Source organism: Bos grunniens, chromosome 1 (genome assembly GCF_055505025.1).
Source record: "Bos grunniens cultivar Pamir isolate PY7600 chromosome 1, Bosgru_T2T1.0, whole genome shotgun sequence".
Taxonomy (NCBI): Eukaryota; Metazoa; Chordata; class Mammalia; order Artiodactyla; family Bovidae; genus Bos; species Bos grunniens.
Window position 1 is genome coordinate 110,866,558 of NC_141165.1, and position 23,966 is coordinate 110,890,523.

Genomic DNA, 23,966 nt, shown 5'->3' on the forward strand with positions numbered 1-23,966 from the left:
AAAAAATTTATTATGCATCTCAGTAATACTAGGAAGCTAATTCTATTTCTATGCCAATAAGCATGACACCACCCTTATGGCAGAAAGTGAAGAGGAACTAAAAAGCCTCTTGATCAAAGTGAAAGAGGAGAGTGAAAAAGCTGGCTTAAAGCTCAACATTCAGAAAATGAAGATCATGGCATCTGGTTCCATCACTTCATGGCAAACAGATGGGGAAACAGTGGAAACAGTGTCAGACTTTATTTTGGGGGGCTCCAAAATCACTGCAGATGGTGATTACAGCCATGAAATTAAAAGACACTTACTCCTTGGAAGAAAAGTTATGACCAACCTAGATAGTATATTGAAAAGCAGAGACATTACTTTGCCAACAAAGGTCCATCTAGTCAAGGCTATGGTCTTTCCTGTGGTCATGTATGGATGTGAGAGTTGGACTGTGAAGAAAGTTGAGTGCCGAAGAAACGATGCTTTTGAGCTGTGGTGTTGGAGAAGACTCTTGAGAGTCCCTTGGACTGCAAGGAGATCCAACTAGTCTATTCTAAAGATCAGCCCCGGGTGTTCTTTGGAAGGAATCATGCTAAAGCTGAAATTCCAGTACTTTGGCCACCTCATGCGAAGAGTTGACTCATTGGAAAAGACTCTGATGCTGGGAGGGATTGGGGGCAGGAGGAAAAGGGGATGACAGAGGATAAGATGGCTGGATGGCATCACTGACTCAATGGACGTGAGTTTGAGTGAACTCCGAGAGATGGTGATGGATAGGGAGGCCTGGCGTGCTGCAATTTATGGGGCCGCAAAGAGTCGGACACGACTGAGTGACTGAACTGAACTGAACTGAACTGACGCCCAACTAGCATTAAAAGAGAGTTGGGTTGGTTTGTTTGACTGATTTTTCCAAGGGTGGCAAAACTTCTGAGGGAATTGGGAAGAATATTCTTGGCTCCACCCTAGCTGAGTCTCAGTGAACTTGACTATGGTCCTTGTAAGCACCTTGATTTGGCATTGACACTGAAGAAAAACAATCATTACTCAAAAGAAAAAATATAGAAAAGTTTGAAATTGACTATTAAGCCAAAAAAAATTCCCTTTCCTGATAGTTTTGAGTGTTCTCTTTTCCTTCATTTGGCTCTGCTCATGAGTAAAATAAGATCACTAAGGACAAATCTAATCAATATGGCTTATTATTATCAATCTCTATTATCTATACAAAATTTCATGATACATGTTAATTTGCTATATATAACATAATTTGTAAAGTACTTGCTACTAAAGTGATACTATACAAAGTGTGAACTAAGTGAAATGTGTCTCTGACTCCCCCACATCTTGCTTTTCTATGATTTTTTCCCATCCCCTATATCCTTCATCTAGACATCTCCAATAGAAATACCACAAGTCACATGAGGCTACCTAAATTTTAATTAAAATTAAATAAAATTTAAAATTCAGTTCCTCTGTTGCACTGGCTACATTTCAAGTGCTCAGTCGTCATATATACCTAATAACAACTGTACTGAATAGTGAAGATAAACAACATTTTCATCATTGCAGAAGGTTTTAATGCACAGTGCTAGTCTCGACTTTTTTTTTTTTTTTTGTCTCGACTTTTAAAGCTCTGTGATCCCTCTTTGGCCAGTATTCTCCCCACCCAGGTTATAGCTTCCCAAGCATTTCCTCATGTTTTCCTTGCTTCTACTTTTATTACTGTCATAACTTTTCTGAGTTTTCTCATGGTTCTCCACAGAAAATTCTGCTTTGTAATTCCTTCTTTGAAAAACTTCCTTAAAACTCAAATAACTGGATAAACTAATTCATATTTAGGCAATTTGTGGATGCACAGAGTCGACATGTTGTTTCTCCCAAGTAACACATTTGCATCTTATTAGAAAGCTTCTAGAAATTTCATGCATTTACACAAAGGGTTGATTCTAAAATGTGTGGCTTTGAGCACCATGGTAACAGGAACCTTGGTGAACAGACCTCACAGTGCAAGAGCCTTTAGAGTACATTTCAAAGCACCTTATCCTGTTGGCCTGCACATCTATAACAGCCTTGGGTCACTATGTTATTTTGTCTCCTAGGAGTTCTGAGAAATCTGTCACCACAAAAGAAGTATAATTATGCATCCAACATGGATTAGGGATAGTAGGTCAAAAGATGTTTGTTTTGATTGTAACCATGAAAAGTTTTAGAGCTCAGGGTGGGGTTTGGGTACCATAATCCATTTATTCTTTGCCCATTCTGGGCTTCTTGCCAAGTCATCATACAAATGACAATCAATAACAAAATAAGAGATAATATACTATTATTTAATAATAGTTTGACAAATGTTCCCTTCTCCCCCAACAAAGGGCTCTGACAAAAACTGAACTGACAAATGCAGCTTAGGCCAGAAGACATTTTTAAAAGAAAGTAAAGAAGGGGGCAAGGAACTGGCAACTATGCCTGGGAAAAAAGTCTTCTTTATCTGTTTGCCACAAGCTTCAAGAAGTAAAGGTAAATATCCACCTCCCCAGAAGGCTTTTGTTCTCTTAAAGTGTTCCCAAAAAAGAGGTAGAAGAGAAAAAGAAGGTAACTGGATCTGAATCAAAAGCAAGTCATAAGCTATGCAGAGTGTTCCACATTCTAGATTCAGCTGATTGATTTTTTGTGGTGTTATTTAACTTGATCTCTAGACATAGGAATTTTTATAGAACTAGATCCAACTAAATCTAAATCACAAAAAGAATAATCAATAGCATCTCTCCAGTGTTTATTTTGGATTTTAGGGGGTTTTTTAATATTATTTCTTATTTGTCAAAGAATTAGTAGCACACAGGTTTAATAGTGGATTAGTGCTAAAAGGTTAATGAGAAGGCCGTACTCTAATTTCACTGTAACCCTCCCCAGAAACTACCACTTTAATCTCCTCTTAGCTTTTTTTCTGTTTTTTTTGTTTGTTTGTTTGTTTATTTGTTTTTTCTGGTAGTTATCTGCTGCTGCTGCTAAGTCACTTCATTCGTGTCCAACTCTGTGCGACCCCATAGACGGCAGCCTACCAGGCTCCCCCGTCCCTGGGACTCTCCAGGCAAGAACACTGGAGTGGGTTGCCATTTCCTTCTCCAATGCATGAAAGTGAAGGTGAAAGTGAAGTCGCTCAGTCGTATCTGACTCTTAGCGACCCCATGGACTGCAGCCTACCAGGCTCCTATCTGCTGCTGCTGCTGCTAAGTCACTTTATTCGAGTCCGACTCTGTGCAACCCCATGGACTGCAGCCTACCAGGCTTCTCCATCCATGGGATTCTCCAGGCAAGAACACTGGAGTGGGTTGCCACTTCCTTCTCCAATGCATTAAAGCGGAAAGTGAAAGTGAAGTCGCTCAGTCGTGTCCGACTCTTAGCGACCCCATGGACTGCAGCCTACCAGGCTCCTCCATCCATGGGATTTTCCAGGCCACAGTACTGGAGTGGGGTGCCACTGCCTTCTCCAGGCTCCTATCTGATTATGTCTAAATACCATTTTATACTATTATCACTCTAAAAAAAAAATTCATTATGGAAAATGTGAAACACATACAAAAGTTAGAAAATAGCATGATGAATCCACCCCAGGGACTCATCACTTGGCCAGTCTCCAATCATCTAAACAAACATTCATTTATTCACCCACTCATCTCACTGTATTTTTTAAGTAAATAGAAGATATTGATATATCAGTTTAATTTTAAATATCTCAATATATATCACTCAAGGTACAACAATTTTTAAAATCTTTAAAAAATATAATCACAATACTATTATCCCACTTCCAAATTTAACAATTATTCCTAACAATTATCAAATATCCAGTTATTGATATCTTTCCAGCTGTCTCATAATCTTTTACATTTGATTTATATAAATCAAGATGCAAACACAATTCTCTTTTTTCTGTGTAATTTAAGTCTCCTTTCTTTTAAGCTATGGCAGGCAATTTTGCTCCCGGGGACTATTTGGCAATCTCTAGACACATTTTTGGTGGTCACAACTTGGAGGCAAGATCTCAAAACTCCAGTGGCTTCTGGTTGGTAGAGACCAGAGCTGCTGCTAAAAATTCTACAATGCACAGGATAACCCCAACCACAAACAATTACCTGACCTAAAATGTCAATATTGACAAGGTTGAGAAACCCTCCACCCCTCAACCCTCCTTATTTCTAGATCAATTGACCTCTAGTTTTTTCCTGCCTTCTGGACTTGCTAATTGAATCCCCATTTTGTCTGATGACATGGCCCTCATTCTCTATAACTTGTATAAATTAGAAATAAAGATGGAATACTTTATAATATTAAACCAATAGAAAACATATGAAGTAGTAAAACTTCTGTGTGAAAATGTGAATCAGGCAGTTGGATTATAGATTATGCTGAAATAGCCTACAAAAAGGGCCACAAAATAATGCTACTTTATACAGTCAGCAAAAAAAAAAAAAGACTGGGAGCTGACTGTGGCTCAGATCAAGAATTCATTATTGCCAAATTCAAACTTAAATTGAAGAAAGTAGGGAAAACCACTATACCATTCAGGTATGACCTAAATCAAATCCCTTATGATCATACAGTGGAATTGAGAAATAGAGTCAAGGAACTAGATCTGATAGAGTCCCTGAAGAACTATGGATGGAGGTTCCTGACACTGTACAGGAAGAGTGATTAAAAACAATCCCCAGGAGACAGAAATGCAAAAAGGCAAACTGGTTGCCTGTGGAGGCCTTACAAACAACTGTGGAAAGAAGAGAAGCAAAAGGCAAAGGGAAAAAGGAAAGATATACCCATTTGAATGTAGAGTTCCAAAGAATAGCAAGGGGAGATAAGAAAGCTTTCCTCGATGATCAGTGCAAAGAAATGGAGGAAAACAACAGAATAGGAAAGACTAGAGATCTCTTCAAGAAAATTAGAGATACCAAGGGAACATTTCATGCAAAGATGGGCACAATAAAGGACAGAAATGGAATGGACCTAACAAAAGCAGCAGATATTAAGAGGTGGCAAGAATACACAGAACAACTACACAAAAAATATCTTCATGACCCAGATAACCACGATGGTGTGATCACTCACCTAGAGCCAGACATCCTGGGATGTGAAGTCAAGTGGGCCTTGGGAAGCATCATTACGAACAAAGCTAGTGGAAGTGACGGAATTCCAGTTGAACTATTTCAAGTCCTAAAAGATGTGCTGTGAAAGTGCTGCACTCAATATGCCAGCAAATTTGGAAAGCTCAGCAGGGGGGCCTAAGGACTGGAAAAGGTCAGTTCTCATTCCAATCTCAAAGAAAGGCTATGCCAAAGAATGTTCAAACTACCACACAACTGTACTCATCTAACACACTAGCAAAGTAATGCTCAAAATTCTCCAAGATGGGTTTTGACACTACGTGAATGAGAACTTCCAGATGTTCAAGCTGGTTTTAGAAAAGGCAGAGGAACCAGAGATCAAATTCCCAACATCCGTTGGATCACTGTAAAAGCAAGAGAGTTCCAGAAAAATGTCTACTGCTTTATTGACTTCGCTAAAGCCTTTGACTGTGTGGATCACAAAAAACTGTGGAAAATTCTTCAAGAGATGGGAATACCAGACCACATTATCTGCCTTCTGAGAAATCTGTATGCAGGTCAGGAAGCAACAGTTAGAACTGGACATGGAACAACAGACTGGTTCCAAATAGGGAAAGGAGTACATCAAGGCTGTATATTGTCACCCTGCTTATTTAACTTATGTGCAGAGTACATCATGAGAAATGCTGGGCTGGATGAAGCACAAGCTGGAATCAAGATTGCTGGGAGAAATAGCTATCACCTCAGATATGCAAATGACACTACCCTTATAGCAGAAAGCAAAGCTGAACTAAAGAGCCTCTTAATTAAAGTGAAAGAGGAGAATGAAAAAATTGGTTTAAAACTCAGCATTCATAAAACTAAGATCATGTCATCCAGTCCCATCATTTCATGGCAAATAGATGAGGAAACAATGGAAAAAGTGACAGACTTTATTTTCTTGGTCTCCAAAATCACTGCAGATGGTGACTGCAGCCATGAAATTAAAAGACACTTGCCCCTTGAAAGAAAAGCTATGACCAACCTGGACAGCATATTAAAAATCAGAGATATTATTTTGCCAGCAAAGGTTATATAGGCAAAGCTATGGTTTTCCAGTAGTCATGTACGTATGTGAAAGTTGGACCATAAAGAAAGCTGAGCACTGACGAACTGACATTTTTGAACTGTGGTGTTGGAGAAGACTCTCAAGAGTCCTTTGGACAGCAAGGCGGTCAAACCAGTCCATCCTAAAGGTGATCAGTTCTGAATATTCATTGGAAGGACTGATGCTGAAGCTGAAACTCTAATACTTTGGCAACCTAATACAAAGAACTGACTCATATGAAAAGAGTTTTCCTGACACTGGGAAAGATTGAAGGCAGGAGGAGAAGGGGTCAACAGAGGATGAGATGGTTGGATGGCATCAGCAACTCAAGGGATATGAGTTTAAGCAAGCTCCAGGAGTTAGTGATGGACAGTGAAGTCTGTGTGCTGCAGTCCACAGGGTTGCAAAGAGGCGGACCCAACTGAGCAAGTGAATGCAACTGAATGGTTTAAGTATGAAATTAATGACCAACTATGTAATTCTTGAATTCTCAGCATCAGGTTGCATAGCAGAAATCTATTGTACTACCATTTCCTTCTTGCATGACCCTCTTCTGTCATACGCTACATATGTGCCCCTTCAATTCTACCCTTCAGCCTGTCTTGTGACCAGGAATGTTGGCCTGTATACATAGCATCAGTGGACTCCCTTGCTCTCTCTCTCTCAGGTCTGGCTCAGTCAATAGACATATTTGTTTTCCATTTCTGCTGAGAAAAAATTCAGGAAAACATGCTTAAATCTTAGGATGTCCAGAAATCACATCACTTACTTTTCTTACCATTTCCTGTTTTGTTTTGTTTGTTTGTTTGTTTTTTCTAGTTTTTATTATTGCTATTTGTATGCAGGTCAGGAAGCAACAGTTAGAACTGGACATGGAACAACAGACTGGTTCCAAATAGGAAAAGGAGTACATCAAGGCTGTATATTGTCACCCTGTTTATTTAACTTATATACAGAGTACATCATGAGAAACGCTGGACTGGAAGAAACACAAGCTGGAATCAAGATTGTGGGGATAAATATCAATAACCTCAGATATGCAGATGACACCACCCTTATGGTAGAAAGTGAAGAGGAACTCAAAAGCCTCTTGATGAAAGTGAAATTGGAGAGTGAAAAAGTTGGCTTAAAGCTCAATATTCAGAAAACGAAGATCATGGCATCTGGTCCCATCACTTCATGGGAAATAGATGGGGAAACAGTGGAAACAGTGTCAGAATTTATTTTTCTGGGCTCCAAAGTCACTGCAGATGGTGACTGCAGCCATGAAATTAAAAGACGCTTACTCCTTGAAAGGAAAGTTATGACCAACCTAGAGAGCATATTCAAAAGCAGAGACATTACTTTGCCAACAAAGGTTCGTCTAGTCAAGGCTATGGTTTTTCCTGTGGTCATGTATGGATGTGAGAGTTGGACTGTGAAGAAGGCTGAGCGCTGAAGAATTGATGCTTTTGAACTGTGGTGTTGGAGAAGACTCTTGAGAGTCCCTTGGACTGCAAGGAGATCCAACCAGTCCATTCTGAAGGAGATCAGCCCCGGGATTTCTTTGGAAGGAATGATGCTAAAGCTGTAACTCCAGTACTTTGGCCACCTCATGCGAAGAGTTGACTCATTGGAAAAGACTCTGATGCTGGGAGGGATTGGGGGAAGGAGGAGAAGGGGACGACAGAGGATGAGATGGCTGGATGGCATCACTGACTCGATGGACGTGAGTCTGGGTGAACTCCGGGAGTTGGTGATGGACAGGGAGGCCTGGCGTGCTGCGATTCATGGGGTCGCAAAGAGTCAGACACGACTGAGCAACTGATCTGATGTGATCTTTTAATTCTTACATCTTCAGGAATGTAACCAGAGATAATTAGGGAATTACGTCACTAACCAAAAGTTATTTAAATGGAAAAACATTGTTTCTGTTGACTCAAAACAGAGGAAGGAAGCTCAAGCAACAAAACAAGGAATAGAGGTTTCCTCATAGTAACTGTACATGACTCACTGGCCTTGTTTGTAAGCACATATGAGACACCCCCTGAGTACACCTCAACACATTGGGAGTCAGGGACATTTTAGGTTAATGGAATCCTGTGTCATCAGAAGAGGCATGACAAAGAAAACCTGAGTTTGCTTAAAGAGGAGCTCTTCTATCAGTGTATGGTATTGAAATATGGGACAAGCTGCCTAGAGAATACTCCCTCAGAGGAGGGTACATCCTCATACCTAACCCAGCACTGACATAGAGAGGACTCGTATAATTATTTGTTGAATGCAAATTCAGTATATCCTAGTGAAATTTTTCTTTCTCAAAAATTTGAGGAAGCACAAAAGAGAACACTTAATCTGTCACTCTTGTATTTTTGACTCAATTCTGATCAAAAAGGAATTGCTTAGTGAAGCAGAAGTGACACGAATATTAAAATGCTATGAGCACTCCTTGGAGAACTGGTTGATTTCACGGCTGAGGCAAGGAAAATACCAGAAGAGCATACACAGCATGGTCATAACAATAAGGAAGGACTCAAAAACAAAGGATGCAAACATCTGAAGATGGCATAAGAGCCTGAAAGAGTAGCCAATAGCCAAAGTTGAAAAATATTTATCAACAGATTAACTAAAATGAATATAGACTCCTAACCCTAATAATAATTTAACATCCATGAATCCATCCTTTTATAAATAAATAATTACATAAACCAATGAGAGAGAAGACACCATTCTTCCTTATGAAAGCATTACATGAGCTATCACCTCATACCTGCTAGAATGAAATACAAATGTTAATGAGAATGTGGCTAAGTGGTAAAGAATCTACCTACCAGTGCAGGAGATGTGGGCTCAATCCCTGGGTCTGAAAGATCCTCTGGAAAAGGAAATGGCAACCCACTCTAGAATTCTTGCCTGGAAAATCCCATGGCAAGGGGCCTGGTGGGCTATAGTCCATGGGGTCAAAAAGAGTTGAACACAGTTTAGTGACTAAACAACAAATGAGAATGTAGAGAAATGGAAAACCTCATGCACTGTTGGTGGGAATGCAAATTATTTCAGTCATTATGGAAAGCAGTATGAGGTGTTCTTCAAAAAATTAAAAATAGAACTTCCATATGATCCAGGAACCTCATTTCTGTATTAATAGCCTTAGGAAATGAAAACAATATCTGGAAAAGATATCTGCACCATGTTCATTGCAGCACTTTGCCCAACATCCAAGACATGGAAACAGTATAAGTGTCCATTGATGGATGAATGAATAGAGAAAATATTATATTTATATATTATATGCATTTATATTTGTTATATGATTATATAATTCAGCCATATATCTTGCCATTTGTAACAATACAGATGGATTTTGAGGGCATTACTCTAAGTGAAATAAGTCAGACAGATGAAGACAAACCCTGCATGATATTCCATGTACAGAGAAACTAAAAAAGTCAAATTCATAAAAATAGAGAGTAGATTGATGGTTGCCAGAGGCTTGGAGTTTTGTGGGGTGGGAACATGTCAAAGGATATAAACTTCTAACTATAAGATGCATAAATTCTGGGGAATCTAAGGTACAGGATGGAAAATATATTTAACAATACTGTATTATAGACTCAAAAGTTAAGGGAGTAAATCTTGAATGTTATGCCTTCACACACACAAAAAAAATGCTTATTATGGGAGGAATACAGGTGTTAACTAAACTAACATTATTGTGGTAATTATTTTGCAACATATATGGATATCAAATTATCACATTGTATAACTTGAATTTACATATGTTATTTGTCAATAATATTTTAATAAAGCTGGAAAAAATAACATAATTTTATTTCCTTAAGTTTGGTTTAAATCAGGCTATTTAAAAAAAAAAAAAAGGAAAAATTTCAATTAACGCATAGAAAATAACAACTAGAACAACACGTAATAACTGCTGAAAGTAAGATGCACTTCAGGATGCTAAAATGAGTGGGTGAAAGTTTAAGTGAAAAAAGGATATTTGCATGTTCTCAAAGACTCCCACAAAATATTGAGTAATAAGAAGAGGGAAATAGTAACTTTTTAGTGGCGATCCTAAGAGACACCAACCTAGCTAACTGATTAAAGTTAACAACCCTAGTAAAGTACTTTCCAGAATCATCTGGGTTATAAAAGATAAAGAAAAACTAAGGCATTGTCACAGATTGGAAGATACTAAGGAAACATGACAACTAAATGAAATGTATGATCCTTGCTTGGATCCAGAAATAGAAAAAAAAGAAAAAGAATATTTATGGAGAAATGAGCAAAGTTCAAATGAATTTTGTAATTCAGTTAAAAGTAACTGAATTAAGGCTTAATACTTAGTTTTGGTAATTGTTCTATAATTATGTAAGATGTTAACAAACACAGGCTGGTGAAGGGTATATGGGGACTCACTGGGCTATTTCTTCAACTCTTCTGTAAATCTAAAATGATCTCAAAATAAAGAAGTTTTTAAAATGTGATGAGCACATCTTGGAATTCCTAAGACAGGAGGTCTGGAACACTTTGTAAAATCAGCACACACTCATTCACCACTGGGAAACAGTTTCCAAAAGTTCAGAGGAAAGATAGACATGATCTCATATCCAGAGATCCTAAAGGGAAAGTGATTCAAGAGAAAAAATGAACTCAAACAAAAACACTAAAAATATGAGAAACTTGTGAATCATCTTCCTGCCTCTTCCTTTTCCCCACACTCAGTCAGCCACTGAATCCTATCAATTCTACCTTCTAAATGTCACTCAATCTGAACTCCTTCTATTACTCTGCATTGAACTAATTGTATGTTCATCATCCTCTTGACTAATGGCTTCCCTGACACAAGTTTTCCAAAATCTAACATATCCTGTGTTCACACTGCCAGAATTGTTTTTCTAAGAGAATCTATTTCCCTTCTCTCTTCAAGAACATTCAAGTTGATTCCATTTGGAATAAATCCAAATCCCTGAGAAAACATTCACCACCTCTCATCATTTAGCTGTTCCCTAACTTCAGTCTCGTCTCTGCTCATTCACCCAAGAAGTACTCTACTCCAGCTGCAGAACTAATTGAAGCACAGTATATATTATCTGGCTTCTGTTTATGTTTCATTTATGAATTAGTTCAGTCACTCAGTCGTGTCCAACTCTTTGCAAACCCATGGACTGCAGTATGCCAGGCTTCCCTGTCCATCACCAACTCCCAAAGCTTACTCAAACTCATGTTCATTGAGCTGGTGATGCCATCCAATCATCTCATCCTCTGTCATCCCGTTCTCCTGCCTTCAATCTTTCTCAGCATCAGGATCTTTTCCAGTGAGTCAGTTCTTCACATCAAGTGGCCAAAGTATTGGAGTTTCAGCTTCAACATCAGTCCTTCCAATGAATATTCAGGACTGATTTCCTTTAGGATAGACTGGTTGGATCTCCTTGCAGTCCAAAAGACTCTCAAGAGTCTTCTCCAACACCACAATTCAAAAGCATCAATTCTTTGGTGCTCAGCGTTCTTTATAGTCCAACTCTCACATCTGTACATGACTACTGGAAAAACATAGCTTTGATTAGATGGACTTTCATTGGCAAAGTAATGTCTCTGCTTTTTAATATGCTATCTAGGCCTGGAGTGCTGCGATTCATGGGGTCGCAAAGAGTCAGACATAACTGAGCAACTGAACTGAACTGAACTGAGTTTGGTCATAGCTTTACTTCCAAGGAGCAAGAGTCTTTTTATTTCATGGCTGCAATTACCATCTGCAGTGATTTTGGAGCCCAAGAAAATAAAGGGCACAAACAGAACCTTGTGCATACCAGGACCCAGGAGAAAGGAGCAGTGACCCCACAAGAGACTGACCCAGACTTGCCAGTGAGTGTCCAGGAGTCTCCGGTGGAGGCATGGGTCGGCAGTGGCCTCCTGCAGGGTCGGGGCACTGAGTGCGTGCATGGCAACTTTTTAAAGAGGTAGCCATTATCTTCATTACTTCCACCATAGTTTGGCCTCAGGTCAAACAACAGGGAGGGAACACAGCCCCACCCATCAACAGAAAATTGGATTAAAGATTTACTGATCATGGCCCCGCCCATCAGAACAAGACCCAGTTTCCCCCTCAGTCAGTCTCTCCCATTAGGAAGCTTCCATAAGCCTCTTGTCCTTATCCATCAGAGGGCAGACAGAATGAAAACCACAATCACAGAAAACTAACCAAACTGATCACATTCATGAATAGGATATCACATTACCCAGCTTCTCTGTCCCACAAACTCTTATTCATTCTTGATCAAACATCACTTCTGTTCCAGACTTCTCTGATTTTTCACAGCCTCCTTATCCCATTCTACATGCTCTACAAGCAAAATTAATCCTATCTCTTTGCTATGCTCCCACAGAACATTGTGATTACTCTTAATAAGCATATGCTATATTTACTGTATATGGCTTATAGTATACAAGTTGGCTTACCTTAGTAAAGTCTTCTGATGGGAACACTCATATCTAATTCACCTAACAATCTCCAGTCTGGACTCACTGCCTAGCAATTAAAGGCCTGTCAACACCACTGAATGGGGTGAACTGATTTAAAATATAATCAAATCTGATTCCTAGGGGATGCAGAGAGAAACAGTTAAAGGAGTATATATATGGATATACATGTTCCTGTTGAACTTAAATTATTAAATGACATTTAAAAAAACTAGGGGGAAATAAAAGCCTTATGATTGTAGATGGAAGTAAAAGAATAGTATTCTAACAAGAATACTAATAACAAAAATATTTTAGTTTTGTCAAAACAAAACATTTTGTCAATGACAAAAATGTCATTGACAACAGAAAGGATCCTATTAGCTACATCAACTTTAAGAAAAATGAGTAAGGGAAAAGCCAGCTATTGATGAAAGATAAAAATAATGTCAAAGATGAAAAGTAGAAAAAAAATTACTCAACTTTTCATTTACATTTTCATCAAGGAAAATGATGTTCACATTATAAGAAAAGTCTTGTTAAAGGAAATAAAGCCACATTGAAAAAACTAGTTATCAGTTATATTCCAGATTCAGTTATATCCCAGCACCTGACAACAACTTGATGATATTAATCATTGACACAGAATCATTGTCAGAAATCTTTAAAAAATTATGAGTTGATGTACTAAATAAAAAATTGCAATTAAGAACAAAGTGAGAGAGACCAATGTAAATCAGTGTTCTGTGAATGAAATGTGAGCTTCATTCACAAGGAACTGTGAGTTTCTCAGTTTAATATTAAACTCAAATTATACAATACTTATTAGAAAGGTGGTTTGCCAGATATTATAAAGCTGCACTGTCCACTATAATCACTAGTCAAATCTCATCATTTAAATTATTTAAATTTTTAAAAAATAAAAATCAATTCCTGAGTCACACTAGTCACATTTTAAGTACTCAGTAGCCGCATATGGCTAGTGGCTACTATACTGAACAGCACAGGTAATACTTATCACTGCAGAAAGTTCCTTTGGACAGTGCTGTTAAAGGAAATAGTGAGCACTGGGAACCAGTATCATTTACAGAGAATGTTATACTGAACTAATAAAATATTATTTCCTAGGATTGTTACACTGTTGGAGACAGGGAGTATGTAGATATAGACTATATCGATTTCAAAAAAATTCAACAAACTTTCTTGTGAAACCCTAGTTGATTAAAAACAGAATATGGACAAGGTATAAAACAACTGAGCAAACAATTGTCCTCACAGACTTCTGATTAATGAATATAATTTTGAAAGAATGATTTACTAGTTTTCTCCAAAATCTTGTCATTGGTCCTCTCTTGCAAATTTTTCATCAATAATTTGCTGACAAATAAAAGGAATAGTCACCAAGCTTTCAAACAGCTAAATGACATACAGATTATGTCATAATTTTCTGGAGGACAAGTTACTGAAACATATCAAAACCTGTTACAATTTTACTTACTTCTTGAGTCACAGTTCTACTTCCTCAGGAAATAGTCACAGATGTTTGCGAGGCTTTAGCTACATGGTGTTATTTCTGGCAAAATATCTGGGGGAAATCTAAATGTCAAGTCATGAGACTAACTAAATAAACAGCAATTAATTTGCATTGATCATCACTGTATTTCCTACAATACTATGCACTTCAAGGGTATTTTTAAAATATATTGAATAAAAGATGAATGAAGTGAGAAAAAAGGAAATTATAAAATAAACTATACCATACGATCATATGCATCACAGATATCTGGTATTGCAATAAATGCATAGAGGGATATATGTATGTACATAGAGATGAAGACTAGATAGAGATATACTAAAATGCTGATAATATTTATCTCTGGCAAGGAGTTAGGGAATATCTTTGTTTTCTCCTTTTAACTCAAGATTTTTAAAACCCTGTCATGAATAGATGATTCTTTAGCATAAGGACAACATTTTGAATAAAGAGCAATGGATAATACATTTGATTATAGAATCTATATTTTAAAGGAAGAAAACACATTCAACAAGCTAGAATAGTGGATCAAAATTAATAAGAAAAATCTTACTAGGGACATATAAAATGTCCAGCTTTTAAGTTCTTAAAGTCCTCTGGAAAAAGTACTGTTTTGCAAAGACTGACCTAACAATAAGTTTGTCAAAATAAACACAAAAATTTTAAACAAATTTAGTAGCAAGATTTCCAAAAGGGTGGATACAAACTTAAATTACATTAACAGGGTATTTTGCCCAAAACAGGGAGAGTAATAATGGTCCCTCTGTTCTCTTGGGGTGATACAGCCATATCTGTTCACGGTCTTCCTTTTTTCATACAATGGAGCTTATCTGGGTCAGGTGGGGGAGTGGGGAATGGGTAATTAGGAAATTGAATATTTCCTAGCATTGTATAGGACTTATATTATATAAGACATATAGTATAGGACTTAATATCCTATACAACATAAGAAAAAGTTAGCCAAATTGGTGCTTTTTAGCTTAAAATATGAAAAACTGTAGGAATTCCTAGATAGTTGTTTTCATGCACAGAAGAGGGACTAGATGGTATTAGGTCACTGATAATTAGGTGACCTAATTATTATTTAGGTGACCTAAAATAATTAGGTCACAGATAAGTGATAGGAGTTCAGATTTCCACTTAGCATAAGGAAAAAGGGCAAGTAAAAACTATACTGAACTCACAAAAACCTACACACAAATGTTTACAAGCAGTTTTATTCATCATTGCCAAAATGTGGAACCAACCAAAATGTTCTTTAATAGGTAATGGATGAATAAACTGTAGTACATCCAGACAACAGAATATAATTCAGTACTAAAAAGAGATGAGTTGTCAAGGCATGAAAAGACATAGATGAACATGAAATGTATATTACTGAGTGTAAAAAGACAATCTGGAAAGGCTACATATGATGAGTTCTACTCTACAACATTCTGAAAGAGGCAAAACCGTGGCAATAATAAAAAGATCAGGGGTTGCCAGGGCTTAGTGGAGTGGAAGGGAGGAGTAGGCTAAGCACAGAGGATTTTTATGGTAGTGAAATTTCATGACAGCATAGTCGTGGATACATTTCATTACACATGTGTCAAAACCATAGAATGTACATTATCAATAAGGAAATCATGAATAAGACTCTCACTAGAACCCAATCATGCTAGTACTCTGATCTTGGACTTCTCAGCCTCCAGAACTATAAGAAATAAGTGTTTACATTTTAAACCACCTGATCTATTCTACCTTGTTACTGCAGCCTGAAATGACTAAAACAAATACTTCTGTTTTTAAACCTAAAGTATTGTACCTCTGAGAATATACAATGGTAGGCCAGTAGACACCAAAAGCCTCAGTGTAACATAATATCTTTCAAGAGCATTCATTTTATTTGAACTTAAAAGAAAAAAATTTTAAGGGTTATGTCACTCTTTAAAATACACATAAATTAAAAAAAAATAAAATAGAAGAATGTCCTTTTTGACATGAAGTGCTTCTAAATTTTCCCCCAGGCCTCACCAATGGACAAGAAATACAAATTCACACTGCCCTTAGAACACTGTAGTGGAAAAGTTAAGAGAAACACTTATTCACTGTGTGCCAAGAACTATATGTTCTGCAGGAGAGGAAAAAGTATGAACAAAGGCCCAGTTGCACCTTTCAAGACTTGGCTGTTCAGAAGAAGGATGGGCACAGATCCCTCATAGGATAAAAACACTGATCTCTGATGGAGGGCAAATATGATTAACATCCTCCACCAAGAAAAGCATCGACATCTTTCCTAGTTGTGGAATTAACTGCCACTCATCAGCACCATGCCAATCCTGAGAATGTGGTTTCATAAATGTCCTAAATAGGTAGCAACATCCAGGATCTGCTTTCTAGTGGGAAATGCATGGTTGACCTTAACTGACATCTCTCAAGGGAAGAAGATTTACATTAAAGCCTACTTTATCCATGGAAGGTCCAGTCTTTATTGGTGCCGTGGAAACAAACAGATATTCTAATTAATTTCCCTTTATGCTTCCCTTTTTGAAGTATATTTATTGTCACACAGTGTATGCAGGAAAAAGAAGAAAAACAACTTACTTCCATTGCTGGTGAACTTGACAGACTGTGTATATCAACATGAACCAAATAAAAAGAGAGGCAAGATGAAGTGAGCATGTGAAAAGGAGAAATGTTAAATATATAAAAATAACGAAATATATCTTAAAAATCAAGGACTGTTACAAAAACTAAAGCATTTCTATCGCTATGCTATGCTAAGTCACTTCAGTCGTGTCCAACTCTGTGCAACCCCATAGACGGCAGCCCACCAGGCTCCCCCGTCCCTGGGATTCTCCAGGCAAGAACACTGGAGTGGGTTGCCATTTCCTTCTCCAATGCATGAAAGTGAAAAGTGAAAGTGAAAGTGAAGTCGCTCAGTGTGTCCGACTCTTAGCGACCCCATGGACTGCAGCCTACCAGGCTCCTCCGTCCATGGGATTTTCCAGGCAAGAATACTGGAGTGGGGTGCCATTGCCTTCTCCATCTATCGCTACATTCACATAATCAATAAACTGAAACTAGTCGGGCCTGGTGGGCTGCCATCTATGGGGTCGCACAGAGTCGAACACTACTGAAGCAACTTAGCAGCAGCAGCAGCAGTCATACAGAGGCATATACTCTGCAATCCAGAAAGCTTATTTAATTGATGAAAGACTCAAACCAGGTTTTTGAGACAAAAGGCTATTTCCCAGCAGAATCCCAAAATTCAAAGTATCATTTCAGAGCACACCAACATAACATCATTATTAATTTCTATGCTTGCTGGGTAGTTTGCACATCTCCATCATCCAGGTTTCTGTGAGTAGAGGTGAACATGGTGGAAATTAAACAAGCCACACCTGCTGAGGCGTTGGGAAATTGGATCTTGAATAGGTTACTTAATATTAGTCATATGTAAACTGTGGAAAATACCTACCTCATTATGTGAAGATAAAATGAGATAATGTACAGAAAGTGACAGTGTCTGGTACATGGTGGGTGCTTTTGAAAATAGTTGCTATTCATTGCTATTACTGCCTCTACAACTAGGGCTTGTCCCTCCTCAACAAACTGCCAAATGACTTGCCGAGCAATGTTAGGAGACGCATGTGGGGCTGTGCTACCCTCAGGAAGTGAGGAGTTATGGAAACCACCTTCCAGGGGCCTTTGAAACACACAAGAATGGGTGTATCCAGACCTATCTAAGAGACGATCTATATGGGTTTTAATAACCTGCCCAAGCTTGTGTCACTGACAAAGCCCAGTAAAAATTCCCAGGAAATAAAAATAGAATCGGGGTAATAAAATAAAGACTAAACTTTTTTTTTCTTTGTGCTTAGTCTAGGGTCACCTGCTCACAGGGCACAGTGTGTAGAGTGCCTCACGAGGCCCTTCATACCAGGGGTCCTCCTGAGAAAAGCCACCACGGACTGCGTGTTACTCAGTGATTCAAGATGGCAGCGGCGGTAGGCTGCATGCAGAGGCGCTGGGCAGAGCACTGAGCTGCACCTTGGCCTTCTCCAGAGAATTCCGCCCCTCCCTGAAGAGATCTCTATAAAGCAGCCCCGCCCATGACCAATCAAGGGAGTTTAATGCTCTTGAGCAGGAGTTCCCAACCTCCAGACCTTAAACTGGTACCTCCTTTAGATCAACCGTGGCATTAGATTAGAAATAAAGTGCACAATAAATGTAATGCACTTGAATCATCCTAAAACCATCCCCCCCACCCCCATACTCGGTCCATGGAAAAATTGTCTTCCACAAAATCAATCCCTGGTGCCAAAAGTATTGGAGACCGCTGCTTTAGAGTGTGAACTCACATCTATCCATTCCCTGTTCAAAGAATAAGTTTTCCTTTGCTTCTGGATCAGACTTGGTCTCTCCCCTTCAATGGGTTAGAAAGACTCCAGGCAGAAGGACCCTTGTTGGGGACTGACTCAAAACGGTGAGTAACAACTGCAAAACATTGCAAACTTTTTCCCAGAGTGATCAAGAAGTAAGCCCTGGAAGTTCAGTATTAAGCCCTCCTCTATGGGCTTTAAATTTGTAAAAATATTTTATGCTTCCTCAGAGTGGTGTAAGATTCTTGGCAGGCATGGATGGATTAATGTAAAAGGTATCAAAGCCATCGCAGTTACCCTCCACCAGAAGAATTCCCTAGTGATTGACCAATAACCAGGACATGCCATAGACAGACAGCAGCCCACTCTGCACAGGTTATCTGGTGTGGGGCTAGGTGGGATGGGATGTAAATGAAAGTGAGCAAAAAGATGAACAGAGTAAACTGAAGTGCACCAAGGCATTGGTACATGAAAGCATCGAGGCACTGCCTCTAATACTAAAGGTCATTAGGAAATGTAGAGCAGAGTAAGCTACCTTTCTATATAAATCCACATCAAAAGGCAGAAGGGAATGCTTATAGTTCCGTTTATGATAAAATAGTCAAAGAAGAAAAGGGCAAGGATGCAGCAAATTGACATGCAGATGAGACCCACATAGATCAAATAGGTTGTCAAGGATGTTCACAGCAAAATGCTTGTGTGGAAACTCAAGCTTTCAGGGAAGTAGGAAAGATCACCAGATTCTCACACCTGGTGAGGCTACTTCGTGACACAGGTGAAAACCCAAGTACCCATCTTAGATTTTATAAGAAAATGCAAAAAAAATGACTGAATCATAGCAAAACCATCACTCATGCCTTTGTAGACTATACAGATGAGAATGTGTTCAAGAAATCTCAAATCTGTTCACAGAAGTGAAATAGTTGGGAATGAAAGTAAGCTCTGCTTTCAGCATGAGGAAGCCTTGAGGCTTAACATGTCACATGTATTAAAGTTTTCACTATCAGGTTAGGGCAGATGTGCAAATCAGACTTATCATTATAGCCTGCCAGAAAATTATGATGTCTAGAGTATAGCCTGAGACCCAAGTTTGAGTAGGTGCAAATCAGAAAAGCAGCTTGAGGGATTTCCCTGGCAGTCCAGTGGTTAAGAATCCACACTTCTATTGCAGGAGGCATGAGTTTGATCCCTAGTCTGGGAACTAAGACCCCTCATGCTGCATGGCCAAGAAATAAATAAAAATGAATTTTAAAAAGAGAAATAATTAAAGGAAGAAATCAATTTTAAAAAAGAAAAGAAAAGTAGGTTGATTTTCTCCTTCCCCTCTGGGCTGGATGGAGCCCACAGCAGCTATGGGAATCTTAGAAGGAAGGCTCCAATTTGTGGGAACCAGTGGTGGTTCATGGGATGGAATTGAGAGTTCCAAGAAGCCTACTACCGGATTCAGACTTGCCCAGTTATGTTTAGAAAACTGAAGAATGTGCTGACAGAAGCCCATTTTTGTGTGACTGAGAAGTCTCTAAGGAGAAAACCCAGGTTGAAAGAGTTATGCATAATGAGCTCCACTAACCACAAAGAGTTTTATGAAGGGGTGGATGAGGGGTGTGGACCCAACATGGTGGCACTAACTCTTATAAGTCCCAGTTGGACTAATGTTTGAGACCTGGAGAGAGGAAGGAGACTGAGTAAAACTCTGAAAGGAGGGGGATAAAATTCAGCAAACGCTCAGCACAGGTTTGAGGCCTGACTTCCAGAGTATGACACAGCAAGGAAAGGGTGTTTTCCCCTTTGCCACAGCCTGCCCCACCCCACAGCAGTGGCTTCCCAAGGATTCCAGGATCCATTAATGCCTGGAGGACATGCAAGTTATGCCCTTTAATAGTTAAGTAGTTTGGGAGCACATGTGACACTGTCCTTGGTGGTGAAGAATATTCAGGGCACATTATAAAGAACTGAAGCTCTTATAAGAACAAAGGGACCGGGGCCTGTGTAACTGTGATTATTCTGTTCTGATGAGACAATATCATGTTCTTGTTAATCATGTGAGCTCAGGAATCAAATGACCTGGGTTCAAACTCAGGTTCCACGCTGACTGTGCAAACAACTCACCAACGTCTCTGGGTCTCAATTTTCACATCTATTAAGTAGGGATAATGGCAGGACCTAACTCACAGAATCGTTGAGAGGATTAAATAAGTAAAAAGCTCGGAAGTTTCTGGTACATAAAAGGGGCTCAACAAGTATTAGGTTTGTTTCTTGTTTTTTGACTAATGAGTGTACCCACTGGCTGGTGACAGCTAAGAAAATACATGAGAGAAATACTTTCTTCACCAAAACCAAAAAAGATTTCTATTACTTACATTGAATCTACATGCACAATCAGGCTTAAGAGAGCTTCTGGGAGCTATACCAGGGTTCACTGATGCATATGCGGGTACTTCCTCTTCCAAAAATCACTTAAAGGAGCCTACAGATCTAAAATATAAAAATAGGCTTAAATAAGTAATAATCAGAACATAAAATGGAACCAAGATAGAGCTAAAAAACATACACACTTGCTAGCTGAGCTATATAATAGAGAGGTCAAAGGTCTTTCAAGATACATAGAACCCTGTTTTGATGTGCCCTAATCTGGCAGGGATGATGGGACATGGAAATTTATATTAATGTTGCCCTTTTTATATTCCAAGTGCACAATTGTGATGGAGATAGCATATAGCTGCTGTCACACTATGCGGCCTATATACAGAGTCCTACCAAAGACAAGAAAGAAGTAAAGAAATAAAGCTCAATTCTTTTTCCCTGCCTCAGAAAAAACAACTCAACTCCTTGGACCAACTTAAATATGAAAACCTAGAGAGACAAGTTTAAAGTAGTGATTTGTATGGGTGCCAATCAGAAGAGTCAAGTACCTTCATTTATTTTAAAGACTCTTTATCATCCAGGAATAATTCATCAATCGTCAATAGAAATCACTTTACGAAGTGGGTATATTAAAGAATTGTTGTTAGAGTATGTGTAGGTTGCCATGCAAGCAAGTAATTTGTCCATGTGATCAAAGTCAGTTGGAAAATGCTGAGTTAGGAAAGCTGGGTACCAATTTGGCAAACATAAAAAGATGTCCCCTGAAACCTGAAAGAGACAATATTATTTTATAATTTTAAAGAAAAAAAGTATTTAAAACATAAAGTTCAATTTGCTTGGAGTATGTGATCATTCAGGCTCAGGGATATGGAAGAGACTAGTAGAGATGGGGAGTTCCGGTGAGTTCGGCTTCCTCAACATGGCAGCACCCTTGTCAGTGGAGGTGGAGTTCAGAGGCAGTGCGGAGCTCCTGTTCAACAGTATGGAGAAGCATCAAGTCACCTTACCTGGAGGAACCTCCTTGTCTGGATCAAGAAGAATTTGCTAAAAGAGCAGAGTGGCCAGAGCTGTTCATCCAAGGCAACAGCTGTTCATCCCTGCAGTCAGGGATTCTGGTGCTGATTAACGATGCCGACTGGGAACTGCTGAACTACCAGCTTCAGAACCAGGACAGCATCCTCTTCAACTCCACGCTGCATGGTGGCTAAGGGCTGCTCTCTGTGTCTGGGCACCCTTGGGGTGGGGAGAACAGAACGATCAGACGTTCCCTGGGGCCCTACTTCCAGATCTTCCTGTCCCCCTTGGCTACTTTCTTCTCACTCTGTCCCCTGAGCTCCCTCCAGGCAGGGAAAAGAGTCCAGGTGCTAAAAATGAGACTTTCTCAGGCACGTGAGCAAGGGAAGGCAGGCCGGCTGGCAGGTGCCTGGGCCAGGCACTCCTTGCCCCAGCAGCTAAGGTGGAGGAGGGTGCCCCTCAGCGTGGCAGGAGTGGAGGGGGTCTGTGTGGCCAGGGGACCCAGCCGCTGTCCCTGCTTGCATGTCACTGAGTTACTGCTGACAAACACCGCAGCTCCTGGGCCATGGTGCCTTCCTGGGGAAGATGAATGAACCTCAATAGCTGATGGCAGGCCCCCCCTTTCTCAAAAATTGGAAACTGAAGGCTCCATCTCAGTTTCCCCATATGGACAGCAGAGGTCTCTGCCTGTCCCCCACTGATATTATTATGGAACCCCAGCTGGTGTCCCTTATTTAGTGCTGACCATCCCCCCATGCACACACACAGCAGCTGCTCCTCCAACAACACCCTTCCTCCTGCTCCACCATCCACAGCCCTTAACCCTGGCCAGCCTCTCCACACATGAGCTACCAGATGGGCTCCTGAAATCCTCCCCCTGGCAAAAGGCTGCCTACATGCAGCTCATTCCACTGGGGATTGAGAGCAGGAGGGTGTACAGCTAGACCTTGAACTAGCAAATGGAGGCATGAGGTGGGGGAATTCAGTTGTGCCTCAGTTTCCACACCAAATTTTTATAGTATCTGAAAATTGACGGGGCTTCCTGTGGCTCAGGCAGTAAAGAATCTGCCTGCAATGCAGGAGATGTGAGTTTGATCCCTGGGTCAGGAATATCCCCTGGAGAAGGGAATGGCTACCACTCCAGTATTCTTTCCTGGAGAATTCCTTGGACAGAGGAGCCTAGCAGGCTACAGTCCATGGGGTTGCAAAGAGTCAGACAGGACTGAGTGACTAGCACACACAGGAGAGATGGGATAGTGATGAAATACAGATTCTCACCTCATTTTCATATATAATGAGTTTTATGCATGTTACCCAATAGATCTGAATTCAAAATTCAAATCAAATGCTGTCCACAAAGTGATTGGGAAGAGATTTGCAGCTAAGCATTTTAATAACCCATACCAGTCTATTTAGTGATACTTTCATCCTCTACCATCACCACAAAATACTAATATATGGGAGAACACAGAGCACATCGTCCCTACTATTACTCCCAAACAGATCTTGAGTTTCTTTAACCCAATGGCAGTTCCATCCTCAGAGTGCTGACGCCAGAATCAACTTTGATCTCCTCTGCCTTCCCTTTTCCCTCTCCTCATTCCAATTAGTAACCATACTCTGTGCCTTCCACCCAAGCCATGTTTCTTGCATGAATCTTCTGTTTGCTTTCATATCCCTTCACCTGACTCAACTATAGTATTACAGTGTTAGTTGCTCAGTTGTGCCTGACTCTTTGCAACCCCATGGATTCAGCCCACCAGGCTCCTCTGTCCATGGGATTTTCCAGGCAAGGATACTGGAGTGAATTGTCATTTCTTTCTCCAGGGGATCTTCCCAACCCAGGGATCGAACCCAGGTATCCTACACTGGAGGCAGATTCTTTACCAACTGAGCTACAAGGGAAGCCAACTTAACTATGAATGTCCCTAGCTTTTGCTCCACTCTCTACATAACTAACGTTATGCATTGTGACCACAGTGATCTATAACCCTAGCTTTTTAAAGAGGCAGGTAAGGAATACCCTGGCAGTCCAGCAGTTAAGACTCTGTGCTTGATCAAGACATGGGCTTGGTCCCTGGTCAGGGAAC

General features: G+C 39.7%; 1 pseudogene; it reads left to right on the top strand.

The window, feature by feature from the left end:
• Positions 1–21,748: 21,748 nt before the first annotated feature.
• LOC147380070 (ubiquitin-related modifier 1 pseudogene) lies at positions 21,749–22,117 on the top strand (annotated as a pseudogene).
• Positions 22,118–23,966: the final 1,849 nt, after the last annotated feature.